General features: G+C 36.3%; 1 long non-coding RNA gene across 1 annotated transcript; it reads left to right on the top strand.

Moving 5' to 3' along the window:
* Nucleotides 1-38: 38 nt before the first annotated feature.
* On the top strand, nt 39-14,403 carry LOC132553473 (uncharacterized). The gene is made up of 3 exons (XR_009554351.1): nt 39-130; nt 3,299-3,412; nt 13,715-14,403. It is a non-coding gene; the product is annotated as an uncharacterized LOC132553473 (long non-coding RNA).
* Nucleotides 14,404-15,153: the final 750 nt, after the last annotated feature.

Raw genomic sequence — 15,153 nt, 5'->3', positions numbered from 1 at the left:
GGAATACAAATGTGAGGCGCCCTATTCGAAACTCAAAATGATTCCAAAGTGTCCACAGACCAAATTTAGGTCACAAGTGAAGAAGAATGTGAAAAGATCCACAATCAAGCAATCCAAAGTTGATCTCTTGGTAAGCTTGTTCACATTGGCTTTATTCGGGGTCAGAATATAACATGAGCTATAGTGAATCTTAAATGACATACCAGAAGTTTTCGGTCACGATGGCGGCGTGTTTACATTTTGATAAAAATACGGCCGACATAAAATATAGCTGAGAGGTAAACTAACAATGAAATCACGCTTACCTTAAGTACTTTGTTAGTCGTCCCTTTAATCTGATCACGTTTAAAATCCGCCTTGGGATCGATTTATATAAGCTCTAGATGTAGGGAAGTGTGATTTCCATCCAGATTCTTATTTCCCAGAATAAGTCTTCAGTCGATTTAACAAGTGTTGGAATTTTATTTTGACGTACAACCAAACATTTTCAATTTGATTTATATCTGGTGACTGCAGGGCAAATTATGCAGTTGATTCCATTCCAGCCAACATATTCCTGGGTGGACCTTGCACAATGTACGGGCGCGTTACCGTCTCGGAAAAAATAACCACATGCAGGAAAATGCCTTTGTATTACAGGCCAGAGATGCTCTTCCAACATATATTGATATATCAAAACATTGGTATTCCCATCTATAGCAGTCAGTGTCCCCACAGCATACAAACAAATGCAGCCCAAAATCATTACTTCGTATTCGTTGTTTATCAAGTGTGTCCTGATGGGATGGGGTTTCTCTTATGGCCGTTTCTCTTCTCTGCTCCACGCAAGTCTCTTTTCCTGATTCTCTTTTTCACCACAAGTTTTTCCTTGGAAACACCTCTATTACATACATGTTTGTCTTGATGGTGGTGAAAAATTCATTTTGAGAAATGAATATTACTTTCTTCATTAAATTCAGTTGTTATATCACTCAACGAAAACCTCCTGTTTGTTTTTGTAGTCTGTTCTAACTTGCTATTTACTATTTGCTCACTGATCATGGCCTGCTGTTTGGTCTTTTGTTGACAACAAAAAATAGTACGTCACATCTTGCCAAGAAAGTTTAAAATAGCATGCATCATTGTTAGTGAAGCACAAACCCATGGCCAAGGCCTTTTAACATATGGCCCCAACAGAGAGCAAAAACATGCAAGCCATTGTGACAGAGTATTTATGGCTTGTCACTGTATATCTGTGGTGCATTAGTTTCAGACCCCTGAAGAATTTAGTCTCCCTAGCTAGCCATGAGGATTAATCTCAACACCAGCCTTATACTAAATCGTCTCCACAGATACAACCTCAAATTTGCTCACCTGAAATGACCAAATCATGTTTCAGACATGTGTCTGTACTTCTGTTTCTGATGACAACACTAACTTACAGAGACACTTGATTTAGCATATAGCGGCCAAGAAGAACATGTATATTACATAAAATCGTTAACTGAACGGGAATGAAATTATAAAAAAAACATCATGGTGCAAAATAGTGGATATCAGTGTTTATTGAGTTCACCTTTTCTAAAGGGTTAGATTCAAAATTTTATTGTTTCATCCTTATATCTCAAATGAGCCACATTTCTTGGTACCTTCCTTTTTATAACATTAACTAAATGAATGAAACTATGGTTAGATTAATTCAAAATTTTATTGTTTATGTTTGGACATCCTTATATCTTTTGATTCAAATGACTCCGATGTTTTATTTTTCATAACTAGGAGGATATTTGACATGTTGTGTACCATTGTATGAAATATATACAATATTTCATGATATGCTTTAATCAATGATGTTCTGCTCCTCTGGTTGTGAGCTCATGAAAGTATAATGACAAATAAAACAAATTTAAGGTATGATTCAATGCTGGTTCATTCAATGAAACCTGAAAATGAAATGTAAAGGCTTATTTTGTCATGTATTAGATTAGGTTGTGATTTATATATTAGATTAAACGATATTGTAAAACACATTTTTGTTCTGACCGGAGATATGGGTTTTATACAAACCACAAGGCTTTTGAGGGTCCGCAGTGGTTAAGGTATCTGACCGTCTTGATCACTAGCCCTGCACCTTGGTGTGGAAGTCACCAGGTACTGGCTGCAGGTTGGCTGTTTTTCTCTCGAAGCCTGGCTTTCCTCCATCACCCAAATCTAGCATGTCCTTAAATGACCCTGGCTGTTAATGGTACATAAAGCAGCAATATAGCAAACAACACCTCTGTTTTCCTTGAGATTTCAGAAATCTCAATCCGGGGACATACAATGAAGGGATTCGAAACAAAGCCCTGTGAAGTGGTGTCATCAAAGAGAGTCATTAATGAGTTTCTGTTTAAAGCTCCGATTTACCCCTGTGTGGGTAATTCTAACTTTTAAGTTGAAGTTAATTTGCATTTCGTTGTCTCAGCTGGATCTTTCAGTTTTTACTTGATTATTCTTTTCAACAGGTTTGAAGTGTATGATCATAACCTCATCATCAGATAATGCCAAAAACACAATCATTGATATGACTTAAGTTCATCTGCCCAAAAGCATTAATTATATAATTACATTGCTCAAGATGCTTTGATACTTCTGTTCATAGCACTAGGCTATCAAGCTTGTTCAATTGAGCAACAATTGCAAATATCCATTATATAGTAGGGGTCAGATAAATGTCATAGCATTTTAAACAACGCTGTCTTAATAGCCCAGTACCCCAGGATCAGGATATCTATATAAAATATTTATGAGATGAAAGGCTTTTGATTTTGTTTAATTGAATGTCCTTGGCCTATTTTCAATGTCACAGTGGTTAAGTATGTTCAAACATTTTTAGTTTCCACAAGTCTGAATAACGAAGAGACCAAGAGTCAAGATCTTTTGCTATTGGCTTGCAAGAAAAGATCGTAATTAGTTATTCTTCCTTTTAATCTGAACCGCTACTCCAAATTAAATCAGATGCAATACATTTAAGTGGGTATTCAATATGAGGATCACAATACAAATAACAACATCTTCACTTTTCATCCTTTCAACACTTCTCTACAGAAGTATGTGTTAGCTACATTTATATAATGCATAATTGATTTGAATGAAGGGGGAAATAATTTTCCTTTGCCAACAAAATTAAGAAAAATTCTGTTTTAGTTATCATTTAGTTAACATTGAAATTGCTTTACTTGTTTGTATGTATGTAATTATATCTTATTGAAATAATATATATAAATTGAAATGTCATGATTTTGGAATGATCTTTGTCTCAATATGTTTTACTTTACAGCTCTGGCTGGAATATCTGCTCATGATGCAAAGACTAGCAAATGCAGCACAGGATGCAGCAAAGGAAGATAAAGTCCCCACAGTTTCTGCTGTACACATACAAAAAGTCAAGAAGGTACATCACTGACAGACAGTGAAAAAAGGTTACATTACACCATGTCACGTGAATGATTATACTCAATGTGTTATCTACAGGTGCCCTCAACTTCTGTAACAACTATCTTTATGTCCATAGTATCCATTTACACGAGACATTGATGATGTCAGATACTGGATAAACAAGTTTAACAATATCCTTTAAGCAATAAGAATATTTCTGTTAAATAAGTATCTATTTAAGTATGAGTGGATAAAATTAACTTTGAAGTAAAATTTTAAAGACAACTTTTAGAGTAGATATTATTGATTACATTCGGGATGCAAGATTTCAAGATTAAATTTTTTTATATGACATACCTTTAGAATAAATATTTAAAGATTTATGAGCAACATCAATTACTCATTGTGCAGTGTTGGCATCTACTGGTAACTTTACAGGGTCAACAGTGGCCAAGTGGTAGAGACGCCTGACCATCTTTATCACTAGCCCTCTGCCTTTGGGTTGTTGGTTTGTGGCCTATGTAGGGCAGTCAACAGGTACTGATACAGCTTTCTTCAACAACCCAAACCAGGCACATCCTGAAATGACCCTGGAGTTTGTTCAGATGTCTCAGTAAAGTCCATTGCTAGACCTGATTTTGAAAATGAAAAACTGTTAAACAAGTGATTTTAAGATACTGTTACATGAACAACCTAGAATGCCAGGCATCTGCCTAGACAAACTGATAACCTCAATGGGAAAATATTTCAGTTGCTGTCTGTTACATCAAATTTGGTTTAGAAATTCATTGGCTTGACAATCTCAATGTCCAATGTTGAATACAAAGAAATTATGAATTAGATATATAGAAAAAGCATCTAGGTAAAGAAAATGTTCCAATGATGGGTATGATTTATATGTTGATCAAAATGATGATTATAATGATTGTGTTAATCTGCTATACACAATACAATGCAATACAATGTAATATTGTTAATTCTAGTGTCATTTGTCACATTTTACACCACATTTTTACCTGTATATGTATTGTAAGATACATAAGAGAGTATTAAAAATGTAACCAGGATCAATCTATGTAAAACACAAAGTGTTAAAAGTCTTGGATTTCCATGAGACGCATAGATCTTGTTTGTTTGCTAGGTAAATCACCTTGTGAACAGCCAGGGTTATTTTGAGGTGGGGTCTCCTTGTAGTAGCTGGTAGCTACAATTGAGCAGGCTGAACTACTTAAGGGAGGCTTGTCACATGCCATTCAGAGCAATTAGGGTAAATGCAGTGTACAGATCTTGCCCAAGGACATGTCAGCACAGATCAGCTTCCTGAAACAAGCCACACCCTTGTAGAGAGAGTCAAACCATACACCTCAAATCTTCCCCCAAGTGTCAGAGATCATGTAGGTCAACAGTCTAGCTTGCTGATGACACTCTCTATGGTATTTGATATTTGCTTTCATCAAATACATTGAACCTGCTTTACATCTGTAAATGTAATGTATATAATGTAACTCTGTAGCTGATGAGTGTTAGACATTGAGTAAAAATGTTGACATGACAGACATCCAAAGTTGCAGTGTGTGTTTTCATTAGGAAGGGATTGTTTGATTTAAAAAACAATGTGCTTCAGTGAGTAGCATGCAGTCAAGTGTGACTGACCGTGTTCACCACACAAGCTGAGGTGTGAAACTACAGGTTAGAGTGTTGGTAGATGAGGGGGAGATAAGTGAACTAATCATGGAAGCTTAAACCCATCCTTTACCAGCACAGGCTAGTGCTAACGCTAGAAATATAGTCAGCACATGGCAAGTACTAGGAAAGAGTAGGAAATGACACGAAAACATCATTATAAGTAATTGGAATGGGGAATGAAAAGTGAAGCGTAATAGCAGTCTGATCACCATTCCTCTACCAGCACAGGCTAGTGCTAATTGTTGTGCACAAACCAGCACATAGCAAGTGCTCGGAGAGGAAAGAATGAATCTCTGTAGTAATTAGTGTTGATCTAGGTGATTTTGCGATGCTCTCCTCTACCAGCACAGGCTAGTGCTAATGATTATTAGCGAACCAGCACGTAGCGTGTATTGGGAAAGGAAATGCAGCTTTTAGGAAGCTAGCCGACAGCGGCATGAAGATGAAACCAGCTAGCTCTCTGCAAGCACAGGCTAGTGCTACTGATGATTCACACAACAGCACGTAGCAAGTACTAGGAAAGAGTCAGGCAGATGTTTGATGGTCACCGTGATGTGGCCTGAAAGGAAAAAGCAAGTTAAATGTTCTGAATTGAAGAGTGGACACCATTCCTATACCAGCACAGGCTAGTGCTAATTCATTGGTTGTAAACCAGCACATAGCATGTATTGGGAAAGGTAATGCAGCACAGATCATGTCGGATTAGATAGAGGAGCTTTAGTGGGGCTGACAGCAATATGAAGATGAAACCAGCTCTCTACAAGCACAGGCTAGTGCTACTGGTGATGTACACAACAGCACATAGCAAGTACTAGGAAAGAGCCAGGCAAATCTATGGTTGACTTTGGTAAAATCAGGAAAGGTCAAGGAGATTGTTGATTGAAGAATGGACCCCAGTCCTGTACCAGCACAGGCTAGTGCTAATTGTTAATTGCAAATCAGCACATAGCAAGTACTTGGAAAGGAAAGAGGTGTATATATGGAAAATTTTGGGAGATTCATGTTTGTTAGAGTGTACAAGGAGAGCATAATAGAAATGTGTTCAGAAACAGACTTACCTGATGTTGTTTTGCACGTATGTCTTGCTTGTTAGTGTGCTGAAGAGGGAATGATTTGAAATGATGAAGTCTGGGCTTATATATACAGTAAATGGTGCCAGTGTCAGAGTAAATGTAACTCTGTGAGCTGATGAGTGTTAGAGAAGAGTAAAAATGTTGACATGACTGACATCCAAAGTTGCAAGTGTGTTTTCATTAGGAAGGGATTGTTTTATTTAAGAAAACAATGTGCTTCAGTGAGTAGCAGCAGTCAAGTGTGACTGACCGTGTTCACCACACAAGCTGAGGTGTGAAACTACAGGTAGTGTGTAGATGAGGGAGATAAGTGAACTAATCATGGAAGCTTAAACCCATCCTTTACCAGCACAGGCTAGTGCTAACGCTAGAAATATAGTCAGCACATGGCAAGTACTAGGAAAAGTAGGAAATGACAGTAAACATCATTATAAGTAATTGGAATGAATGAAATATGAACTTAAAGTGAAACCATTCCTTACCAGCACAGGCTAGTGCTAATTGTTGTGCACAAACCAGCACATAGCAAGTGAATGATGATTAGGGAAATGAATGACAGTCAGAGCTAATGATTGCTAGCTACCAGCACATTGCTGTTACAAAGGTAATGCAGAAATGAAACCAGTCTCTGTACCAGCACAGGCTAGTGCTAATGATGATTCACAAACAGCACAGCAAGTACTAGGAAAGGTCAAGATGAATCATGGTCACCGTGATGTGACATCTGAAAGCAAGTTAAATGTTCTGAATTGAAGAGTGGACACCATTCCTATACCAGCACAGGCTAGTGCTAATTCATTGTTTGTAAACCAGCACATAGCTTGTATTGGGAAAGGTAATGCAGATAATGACAGGAAAGATTAGAGGAGCTTTGGGGGCTGACAGCAATATGAAGATGTAACCATGCTCTCTACAAGCACATTGCTAGTGTTGGTGATGGTACACAACAGCACATAGCAAGTACTAGGAAAGAGCCAGGCAAATCTATGACTTTGGTAAAATCAGGAAATTGGTCAAAGGAGATTGTTGATTGAAGAATTATCGAGCCCAGTCCTGACCAGCACAGGCTAGTGCTAATTGAATTGCACAATCAGCACATAGCAAGTACTTGGAAAGGTAAGAGGTGTATATATGGAAAATTTTGGGAGATTCATGTTTGTTAGAGTGTACGAAGAGCATAATAGTAAATGTGTTTCACAAACAGACTTACCTGATGTTGTTGTGCACGTATGTCTTGCTTGTTAGTGTGCTGAAGAGGGAATGATTTGAAATGATGAAGTCTGGGCTTATATATACAGTAAATGGTGCCAGTGTCAGAGTAAATGTAACTCTGTGAGCTGATGAGTGTTAGAGAAGAGTAAAAATGTTGACATGACTGACATCCAAAGTTGCAGTGTGTGTTTTCATTAGGAAGGGATTGTTTGATTGCAGTAAGAAAACAATGTGCTTCAGTGAGTAGCATGCAGTCAAGTGTGACTGACCTTTCTTCACCACACATTGCTGTGTTGGTGTGAAACTACAGGTTAGAGTGTTGGTAGATGAGGGGGAGATAAGTGAACTAATCATGAAAGCTTAAACCCATCCTTTACCAGCACAGGCTAGTGCTAACGCTAGAAATATAGTCAGCACATGGCAAGTACTAGGAAAGAGTAGGAAATGACACGAAAACATCATTATAAGTAATTGGAATGGGGAATGAAAAGTGAAGCGTAATAGCAGTCTGATCACCATTCCTCTACCAGCACAGGCTAGTGCTAATTGTTGTGCACAAACCAGCACATAGCAAGTGCTCGGAGAGGAAAGAATGAATCTCTGTAGTAATTAGTGTTGATCTAGGTGATTTTGCGATGCTCTCCTCTACCAGCACAGGCTAGTGCTAATGATTATTAGCGAACCAGCACGTAGCGTGTATTGGGAAAGGAAATGCAGCATTTAGGAAGCTAGCCGACAGCGGCATGAAGATGAAACCAGCTCTCTGCAAGCACAGGCTAGTGCTACTGATGATTCACACAACAGCACGTAGCAAGTACTAGGAAAGAGTCAGGCAGATGTTTGATGGTCACCGTGATGTGGCCTGAAAGGAAAAAGCAAGTTAAATGTTCTGAATTGAAGAGTGGACACCATTCCTATACCAGCACAGGCTAGTGCTAATTCATTGGTTGTAAACCAGCACATAGCATGTATTGGGAAAGGTAATGCAGCACAGATCATGTCGGATTAGATAGAGGAGCTTTAGTGGGGCTGACAGCAATATGAAGATGAAACCAGCTCTCTACAAGCACAGGCTAGTGCTACTGGTGATGTACACAACAGCACATAGCAAGTACTAGGAAAGAGCCAGGCAAATCTATGGTTGACTTTGGTAAAATCAGGAAAGGTCAAGGAGATTGTTGATTGAAGAATGGACCCCAGTCCTGTACCAGCACAGGCTAGTGCTAATTGTTAATTGCAAATCAGCACATAGCAAGTACTTGGAAAGGAAAGAGGTGTATATATGGAAAATTTTGGGAGATTCATGTTTGTTAGAGTGTACGAGGAGAGCATAATAGAAATGTGTTCAGAAACAGACTTACCTGATGTTGTTTTGCACGTATGTCTTGCTTGTTAGTGTGCTGAAGAGGGAATGATTTGAAATGATGAAGTCTGGGCTTATATATACAGTAAATGGTGCCAGTGTCAGAGTAAATGTAACTCTGTGAGCTGATGAGTGTTAGAGAAGAGTAAAAATGTTGACATGACTGACATCCAAAGTTGCAGTGTGTGTTTTCATTAGGAAGGGATTGTTTGATTTAAGAAAACAATGTGCTTCAGTGAGTAGCATGCAGTCAAGTGTGACTGACCGTGTTCACCACACAAGCTGAGGTGTGAAACTACAGGTTAGAGTGTTGGTAGATGAGGGGGAGATAAGTGAACTAATCATGGAAGCTTAAACCCATCCTTTACCAGCACAGGCTAGTGCTAACGCTAGAAATATAGTCAGCACATGGCAAGTACTAGGAAAGAGTAGGAAATGACACGAAAACATCATTATAAGTAATTGGAATGGGGAATGAAAAGTGAAGCGTAATAGCAGTCTGATCACCATTCCTCTACCAGCACAGGCTAGTGCTAATTGTTGTGCACAAACCAGCACATAGCAAGTGCTCGGAGAGGAAAGAATGAATCTCTGTAGTAATTAGTGTTGATCTAGGTGATTTTGCGATGCTCTCCTCTACCAGCACAGGCTAGTGCTAATGATTATTAGCGAACCAGCACGTAGCGTGTATTGGGAAAGGAAATGCAGCATTTAGGAAGCTAGCCGACAGCGGCATGAAGATGAAACCAGCTCTCTGCAAGCACAGGCTAGTGCTACTGATGATTCACACAACAGCACGTAGCAAGTACTAGGAAAGAGTCAGGCAGATGTTTGATGGTCACCGTGATGTGGCCTGAAAGGAAAAAGCAAGTTAAATGTTCTGAATTGAAGAGTGGACACCATTCCTATACCAGCACAGGCTAGTGCTAATTCATTGGTTGTAAACCAGCACATAGCATGTATTGGGAAAGGTAATGCAGCACAGATCATGTCGGATTAGATAGAGGAGCTTTAGTGGGGCTGACAGCAATATGAAGATGAAACCAGCTCTCTACAAGCACAGGCTAGTGCTACTGGTGATGTACACAACAGCACATAGCAAGTACTAGGAAAGAGCCAGGCAAATCTATGGTTGACTTTGCTAAAATCAGGAAAGGTCAAGGAGATTGTTGATTGAAGAATGGACCCCAGTCCTGTACCAGCACAGGCTAGTGCTAATTGTTAATTGCAAATCAGCACATAGCAAGTACTTGGAAAGGAAAGCAAGAATAATAACCTTGGTTGGATTTTGGGAGATTCATGTTTGTTAGAGTGTACGAGGAGAGCATAATAGAAATGTGTTCAGAAACAGACTTACCTGATGTTGTTTTGCACGTATGTCTTGCTTGTTAGTGTGCTGAAGAGGGAATGATTTGAAATGATGAAGTCTGGGCTTATATATACAGTAAATGGTGCCAGTGTCAGAGTAAATGTAATTCTGTGAGCTGATGAGTGTTAGAGAAGAGTAAAAATGTTGACATGACTGACATCCAAAGTTGCAGTGTGTGTTTTCATTAGGAAGGGATTGTTTGATTTAAGAAAAACAATTTGCTTCAAATGAAGTATATCCAGTCATTGTGACTGACCGTGTCTTTTAACACAAGTTTAAATCTGTAGGTGTGAAGCTAAAGATAGTGCTACCATATTGTGTTGGTATATATAGGGGAGATAAGTGAACTAATCATGGAAGCTTAAACCCATCGTTTACCAGCACAGGCTAGTGCTAACGCTAGAAATATAGTCAGCACATGGCAAGTACTATAAAAGACATATGTACCAGGAGGAGAGTAGAGTGGTGTCAATTGTTTATCTCAGTTTGGTTCATAATTTGTATTTGGGAAAGAATATACCATTCATAAAGATCCATATGATGGAAAACAAGACTTTTGTTTGATAAATGTTGATGATGGAGTCAAGCACTGAATTCAATCCTCTACTGGCACAGACTAGTGCTAATTGTTCATTTACACCAGCACATAGCAAGTACTAGCAAAGGATACAGATTTTTATTTTACTAATTAATAAGTGTCTGACATGTTGATGAAGATGACAGTCTCTCCACTACCAATACAGACTAGTGCTAATTGTTCATTTACACCAGCACATAACAAGTACTAGCAAAGGATACAGATTTTTATTTTACTAATTAATAAGTGTCTGACATGTTGATGAAGATGACAGTCTCTCCACTACCAATACAGACTAGTGCTAATTGTTCATTTACACCAGCACATAACAAGTACTAGCAAAGGATACAGATTTTTATTTTACTAATTAATAAGTGTCTGACATGTTGATGAAGATGACAGTCTCTCCACTACCAATACAGACTAGTGCTAATTGTTCATTTACACCAGCACATAACAAGTACTAGCAAAGGATACAGATTTTTATTTTACTAATTAATAAGTGTCTGACATGTTGATGAAGATGACAGTCTCTCCACTACCAATACAGACTAGTGCTAATTGTTCATTTACACCAGCACATAACAAGTACTAGCAAAGGATACAGATTTTTATTTTACTAATTAATAAGTGTCTGACATGTTGATGAAGATGACAGTCTCTCCACTACCAATACAGACTAGTGCTAATTGTTCATTTACACCAGCACATAACAAGTACTAGCAAAGGATACAGATTTTTATTTTACTAATTAATAAGTGTCTGACATGTTGATGAAGATGACAGTCTCTCCACTACCAATACAGACTAGTGCTAATTGATTTCATCAGCACCAAGTAAGTACCAGGAGAGGAACAGAGTTTTTCTCTGACTTCGGTTCTATTAGGTTAAGCATATTTCTTATCTATTTCATATCAACACATAGTTTGTTTTGCAAAAGAAAACATTATTGCAAGAATACATACATATAGCTTGGTACAAACTTGGCCAAGTACTGATAAAGTTGATTTTGTAATATATATAGAGAGCTTGGTAAAACTGGGTAAAGTATTGATAAAGTTGATTTTGTAATGTATTTATAGAGCTTGGTAAAACTGGGTAAAGTATTGATAAAGTTGATTTTGTAATATATATAGAGAGCTTGGTAAAACTGGGTAAAGTATTGATAAAGTTGATTTTGTAATATATATAGAGAGCTTGGTAAAACTGGGTAAAGTATTGATAAAGTTGATTTTGTAATTTATTTAAAGAACTTGGTAAAACTGGGTAAAGTATTGATAAAGTTGATTTTGTAATATATATATAGAGCTTGGTAAAACTGGGTAAAGTATTGATAAAGTTGATTTTGTAATATATATATAGAGCTTGGTAAAACTGGGTAAAGTATTGATAAAGTTGATTTTGAAATAGATACATACAGTTGATTTTGTAATACATATTCTGTACTAATAATAAAATAGAGTTACAAAACAAATATTTTTCATCACTAAGTAAAGCTGAGCACATGTTTAAGTGTAAACTTATCTACCATCAAGATATGATAGATAATATTCAAATGGAAACAGAAATCACTTACCTTTGACACAAATGACCACTCCTCAAAATGACCAGCATGTGAATAATGACTTAGGTTTTTGGCCTGAAATATATACTGCATAGCTCTGATTGATGGTGTCAGAATGAAAGCTAATTATAATACTCAATAGATGTACACCAGTGTCATTTTAATTTGTTGAGTGTTGATAAGAAAGTGAGAACAATGGTATGTCCTTGGGCTGAGTGGTTTTCTGGGTCCTTAGACTGTGACAGGTGTGATAATCAGTTTAATTAGGGCCAACATGCTGTTGGTGATCTAGTGACATTGTCTCAAATTATAGTAAAGGTGTGAGATATGGTGGTCAGTTTTGGTGTTATCTTGGAGAACAAAAACAATTTTGTTTTTGATATTGACAGGTAATTGTTTTCAGAAAATTCAGACATAATTGAATTTGTAAACATCAAAATCAGATAAGGTGATATCTATCTTTGATGTATGTGAGAATTTAGGTTATGTTGAAGCTAGAAAATATTGACTCAGATCAATGTTATAGAAAAAAACCCATTATGATTAATATCATAATGTAAAATTACCATTGATTTAGATACAAATTTGATATTGTGAACCCCGGACCAGAAGTATAGAATGAAAATAATTATAAATGTTTTAGTTTTTTTAAATCAAAGTAAAGAAGTATTACTTAAATGCAAGAGTCACAAAGTACATCATAAGCTTTTGAGAAATCTCATTTGAATAAAACCTCTCAGTAAAAGAAATATATTACTTATACTGTTGATAATCCAATGTTTTATATATATATATATTATATAATGAAAACATGCATGTTCTATATTAAGTGCACCAGATGGTAAATAAATGTCCTTTATTTATTATATATACATATGAGATAATGAATATAGGTATTTACAATCTTCATTTTAATTGACAAGGTAACATACCCACTAGTTAGTTATTTTGTATAAATTCTATATAGAGAGGTAGGGGTACTTGGTACTTTTCCTTTCACGAGAATCAAGATGAATGCGTTAGTGGGCAAAGGGAGGTAATACTCACTGAAATATTTTCTAATATAGATTGGTTAATACTTTTTTTAGTAGATGATGGACGATGTTGAATGGAAATATAATGTATGTTCATTTAGAATAAAAACATTTTATCAAGGACTTGTTGAAATAGAGAATTTAGTGGCATATAAATCAGACACACATCTTTTTGTTCAAATGATCAAAGATCCAGTTGAATTTGGATACCCTTCAAGTGTTGTCATTTGACAAGCTTTCATGTTTAGTCAGCCATTTTACATTGATTTGATCTTACTCAAACCCTCAAAAGATCATAAATGCATGTGTTAATACAAGCTTGTAAGTACATAATTGTTTTAGCTATTGTTGACTCTTGAGGCCTTTGCACTTTGATCTATAGCCATGGAATTGCTTGGTTTATGTCAATTTGTTGTCAAAACATTCATCTTTATTTACAGGAGGTGATGAAGTCATTAAAGGGTTGAAGATCATCAGAGGAATGGATGAAGATGATGAAGAGAAAAAAAAGCAGCCCTCTTTTTGAAGATGTATTGAATCATCTGTGAAAGGATATACTTCAAAGATGCAGAACATGTACACTGACTTTTATGGATGTTCTGGCAGCTCTACAATGGAAGTTTTTCATGTCAACTTCATATTGTATTGTTAGATTCTTGGTTTAATCATGAACAGTCACATTGTATTATGAAGAATCTGATTGTACAAATCAATTGTTGCTGAGACTAAATTAATCTGGATTCTTTTTAAACACAAAATTTTATACTTTTTCTGAATGCAATATATTGAAGCAGATACTGACATTTCATTTAGAAAGGATTGTGTACATTATAAGTACTTTTATTGATATGACAATAACTTGGTGTTTATGTGTCGATTATGTGATCTACAGTATATAAACCATTGGTGACATATTTACTTATTTACTGTAAATAGTAACGAATGTTGTTAACATGTTAGAGAGATGATGATAATCTTACTTATATATAATCAAAGATGGTCTGTTTATGAAACTTATTTATTCTCTGTTGGATGTGGTAAAGAAGATTTTTCTGGTTTTGTTGTTTCTTTTAAGTGGCAAAATATTTCGACATTATGAATAAAATGTTTTAAGAAATATTGGGTCCAAAGTCAAGATAAAATTTTGTTATTTTTTATCTGGTATACTTACTGTTATGAAATACATTCTTGGTTGTGTAACTACTTGTAAATCCATCAAAGTGACCAGAGAATCAGGTCAGAGGTCAAGGTCAAATTTTGTTGATACTTCATGAAGTTAAATTGATTTAATAGTCAAGGTCATCAGGTCACAGTTCAATGTAGCAGCTTCAGTTTCTACCCACAATATTCGAGATGATTGTGTGGCTACAGTATGAAGTGCCATTCTCGCATGACTGATGATTCTAGAGATGCCTTATCTGACTTAAATTACATGCTTGATTGGCCAGCTGTTCGGATACTTTAACTTGATAATGTTCTATGTTGAAGTAGGAGATTTTAGCTACGCAATGTAATCCTTGATTTTAAAATTTGTTTAGTTATGCACATGATGTACATTATCATGATTTGGCGTACAGCTTAATTGATATAAAGAAGTCAGCTTATATCAAATAGTTATGAAATGATTTAATGATTTGCAGTTAACATAAGATTTTGAATGCTAATACCAACCAGTACATCTATAATTTAGTTGATACTAAAATGACTTTAAAAGCCAACCATTATCATGAGATATTGTTCCAATCATCTCTAATATTTTATATGTCATTAAGATATTCCTCAGGACAGATGGCCTTCTCTGATTTTGACAACAGAAGTTTATTAATTATACTTCATACAAATTATTATAAAAGCAGACTCTGTCTGTGGTCCTTAGGTG

Source organism: Ylistrum balloti, unplaced genomic scaffold (assembly GCF_031769215.1).
Source record: "Ylistrum balloti isolate Yb309-2 unplaced genomic scaffold, AGI_CSIRO_Ybal_v1 Utg370330, whole genome shotgun sequence".
In the NCBI taxonomy this organism is placed as follows: Eukaryota; Metazoa; Mollusca; class Bivalvia; order Pectinida; family Pectinidae; genus Ylistrum; species Ylistrum balloti.
This window is presented reverse-complemented; position numbering and strand designations above follow the sequence as displayed.